This window comes from Gymnoscopelus microlampas, assembly GCF_963454915.1.
Source record: "Gymnoscopelus microlampas genome assembly, chromosome: 18".
Classification (NCBI taxonomy): Eukaryota; Metazoa; Chordata; class Actinopteri; order Myctophiformes; family Myctophidae; genus Gymnoscopelus; species Gymnoscopelus microlampas.
The window spans coordinates 33429795-33434583 of NC_139955.1; positions in this window are offsets into that span (position 1 = coordinate 33429795).

A 4789-nucleotide genomic window follows, 5' to 3' on the forward strand; every position below is an offset into this window, starting at 1 on the left:
ATTATGTTATGTGTCACGCTCAGCCCTCGCCTATCACTTGTTTCCATCCTTGTAAAAGGCAGTGAACACTAAAGACATACTCTGGGAGCTGTCATAACTTCAGTTGCTCAATGGATACAATGGTAACACACGAAGGTTATGGGTTCCATTTACAATGTAGCTCAATAGGAAGACTATTGGGTGTCATACAATACGTACATATGTAATACAGTCATCGTCTAGTCACAGCTTCGGCCATACATTGTCCATGAATTACTTTTTTCAGTCTTCATGTTGTTTACATTTTCACCAAAGTCATTAAAATGTTACAGAACGTAACCTGAATAATTGAGTCCATGTTGACGAAACATCATTGCACAGTTTGAGTGTCTCTAAAGGCCAGTCCACACCAATGCAACTACTTGCAACTGCAACTGCTTGCAACTCCTTGCAACCATTATCCCCAAATGGGATACTGGCTGCATGTTACGACCAGTTCCATTGGTGTGGACTGGGCTTAAGTTGAATGGAATCTATTGACTTCCTTTAAAATGAAATAAACCACAGTTTGGAAACTAGTCGGCAGTCATGTCAAGTGCACCATGAATCGTAGCCCAGTCAATGGCCATATCACACCGGTATGGTCCTTTAATATCCTTTAACCTTTGCTTGGATTAAGGCTTTCTTTACTAATGTGTATATCAATACGTCACAGCATGTCAATGACACTGTCAAGGAGGGGTCCCATTCATTCTCATGCTCAATGGGTAGAACATGGTACTAACAACAACATTTACAACATTTTCATCAGCTTCATAGTTCATACAATTATACTGTTTTGTGGCCTGTAGTCCTAAACTGTAGTTCGTCCCAAACTGTATGGTCCTTCAAACACAAATCGGTTTGAAGGAAAAACTCGGAGAGTTTTAGTTATACATTTTGACGATTGTGCATCCTGATGGGATACTGTAAAACGTATAGGTGTAGGGGCGTACAGTAGCTACATGACAAAGAATGTAACAAGTCTACAACGACATTCACATTATGACAGTTGGGGCGGTTCATACAGTCAGTTTAACACAAAGCATGCAGCCGCTGCTGCTCAGAATCTATTAGATGGTAATTGGTAATGTTATGACATCTGAGAATGTTGACGAAAGCCTTTGTATGATTGTCATTTTCAAAAGACTCCAAAGTTAAACACAACCTTTTCTTTGGGGTTGGTTGCAGACTATGCAGACTACCTCGTGCAAAACAAAAACAAAAAAAAACGGTAGCAGTCAGTTTGATGTGGTAGAAAGGTATCCCAATTTACACTCTAAAGTGGGACTGTGTTTCCCCTGGAGTTGCTAAAAAGATCCAACTGGACCAGGCTCCATCTTAATTTATAGGGTTAATATGTGATACATTTACAGTAGCTGTAAACTTAAAATGTAAGTGCTGATTGGCCATAATGCTGTCTTAGCTAATCCATTGTCTCACTTTTAACACAGTCTAATAACGCTTGCAAAACCTTTCAACATAAACACTGTAGTGTGCAGTAAGACTCATTTTGTCTTTACATGTGGCTAAAGTAAGAATTTGGTAAATCTTTAAATATATAAATGAAAATATGTGTTTTATTCTATCGCTTGTTACTTTTGAGGCTGAGTACTTCAAGACTAGTCTCAACACAAGATGCAACCTTATTATTCCATGATCACACATGTGATACATTTGCTCAGTAAAATATTTTAGATATTAGATGATATTTATGTTAGAAAATTAGGTGACATTGCATCCAGAGCATTTTACACCGAGTACAAAATGAGAATGAGCTCCAATTCCTGCCAAGCAACCAGTGGTATAGGCATAATATCCTCCTGACATTAGATATAAGAAATATTCTTGCAAAACAGTGTAATTATAATACTGTATAAGTATGACGGCCTGCCGGTGGGCCCCGGGCCAAAGGTTGAGAATCACAGGCTTAGAGAAAAGCAAGCCAAGCAGTGAGCTGCATACAGATGTTTTCACACAGAGAGGAATGTCAAGTTGATGAATGAAGGAGTCACCATGCATTCTGCCTGCATGACAGTGACATGTGTGGCATCTGGCCAGGCTCACGGCTGATGACACCAGAAGCTTTTATTATTCACGTACACACGTATACACATGCCTGCATAATATGTGTGTGTGTGTGTGTGTGTGTGTGTGTGTGTGTGTGTGTGTGTGTGTGTGTGTGTGTGTGTGTGTGTGTGTGTGTGTGTGTGTGTGTGTGTGTACAAAACAACACAGGCACAAACTTGTGTGCATGCACAAGCAGACACACAACAACATACAGGCAGGCAGGCAGGCAGGCAGGCAGGCAGACAGACAGACAGACAGACAGACAGACAGACAGACAGACAGACAGACAGACAGACAGACAGACAGACAGACAGACAGACACACACACACACGGCAATGGTTGTATGATGCTTTCTGAACAAAATAATTATTTCCCCATAATTCTTTGAAATTTGTATTGAATTTGGAAACAACATTTTGAGAATTGTGTGGGAACCCCTAACAGACAGTACGGCATCAAGAAAAACACTGTATGTTGAGTGAGGGCATGCAAGTGCGAAAACAGGATACGATGAGCTACTGTGTGATGAGAAAGGCTCTTGAGACATGTCCGGAGCAGTTTGTGACTTATTAATACCTTTGCGAGCTTTCAGTCATGCATGAAGCCTAGTCATTCCATTGGGTTTCATAATACCAGCAGCAGCTCACTGAGTCAACATTTGCTTGATAGGGGCCATTCACCTTTGCGGTGTGAGGCTGTTATCAAAGGTTTGAAGTGTTTTTTTGTAATTAATACTATTGTATAATACAAAATATATATTTTAAAGATTAATAATAAAAGTGAGCTTATCACAGTGCTAAATAGTCAAAATAAATAACGGTCAGTTTGAATGACATAGAGCCCACAGCAGAGACTTAATAGTCTATTGATGTCATCATTAGAGACAACAAGGAGAATAATATTAAATGAAAATGGCTTCCTAAGGGGATATCCAGTAGCAATAGAAATTGGGCATTGTGAAAATGAATTAAGAAATAAACCAAATGTTAAATAAACAAATAATGAAAATAATATCATGGCCTGAGTTGTATTTATTATTTAAAGTGACTTCTTTCCTATGAATCCATAACACTGGAGACTAGGAAAAAATATAGATTGTATTTATTATTATTATCATCATTATTATAATAATTCATTTTACTTGATGACAGATCAGTGGAGACAGTATGCCTACATATGTCATTGCACTATATTAGATCACCTGCAGAGTATCCTGATTTATTCCTGGCAAGTTTAAAGTATTCTATACTTGCCTTACTGCAAAAACATTTGTCAACTCTACTCTACTAGTAGAGCACTAATAGGCTATAAACAACAATTTATGTTGTATACCGAATTTATATATATATAATTTTGTTATACTACATTCCCAAACATAAAACATTGGAGCTCATCTGTAGAGCCCAATGCCTGGCATGTGTCTCAATGAACATGACCTTATCAGAAGTAAAAATAGATCTATGCCTTGCCTACAGCTATAACAGCCATTCAGACTTAAAATTAATAGAAACTGACGATATTCAGGCAATAGCTCCTATTAATAGGAGCTATTGCCTGAATATCGTCAGTTATTGCATCCATAACTCTAGATGATTGCCCCCAGTGGTGTTAGTAACTAAGTACATTTATTCAAGTACTGCACTGTACAATTTTGAGGTATTTTTTACTTTACTGAAGTAGGCCTATTTCCAATTTTCAGTATACTTCTACTCCACTACATCTCAAAGGCAAATATTGTACTTTTACTCCACCACAATTATTTGAAAACTTTAGTTATAGGCCTAAGTTACTTTGTAGATTTTGATTATTATTACAAGACATACATTACCCAATTCAGCCATTTGAAAATAGCCAAACTACAAGCTCACAATGTGTACATTTGAAAACGTGTGAAATGGGACATTCTGCATTTTACTTTTGGTACTTTAAGTATATTTTGATGCCATTACTTTTGTACTTTTACAATTTTGATTTCCGGACTTTTACTTGTAACACAGTATTTCTGCATTGCCGTATTGATACTTTTATTTAAGTAAATTAATTGAGTACTTTTCCACCACTGATTGCGTCTAGCTTACGCCAGAGTAGACACTACAAATCTGTTACAACAGCGCCATCCAGTGGTAATCCCTTGTAATTGTTCAAGTTTTTTTTACATTTTTACATCCATTCTAATCCCGCCCACCGTGTTGAATTCTATTGGTCCAACACATTTACTCCAGAGTGTTTTCCCAACCCCCATTGGCTTACTGGCGCGTCGTTCACACGTGCTTTACGGAACCGTAAACACCAGTGTTGCCATGTCTGCTTATTATAAGCGACTTTGGGCTTGTTTTTCTTTAAAGTTGCTTGTAAACATTGGTAGTTGCGGGTTGCGGTTTTTTGGTCTCGTTTCTAAAGTGTAGTTGCTTATTTGGGCTTGTTTCCGAAATGTTGGTTCTCAAACATTTTCATGGACCCCCAAATGAATGTAGGCTATTTGTCCCAAACAGCCATCTGAAAATGTTTTGTGCCAGGGAGTTCCATACCAGATTTGCGCTAGAATGTTTCAAAAGATCTTCCAAATATTTTGATATATGATTTGATCATATTTTTATATAGCTGATGTAGATTTACAGTGTCTCTTCTTTTGGGCTTGTTTTTCTAGACACGGTTGCTTATTTCTCTCACAAAACCTGGCAACACTGGTAAACAGTAACA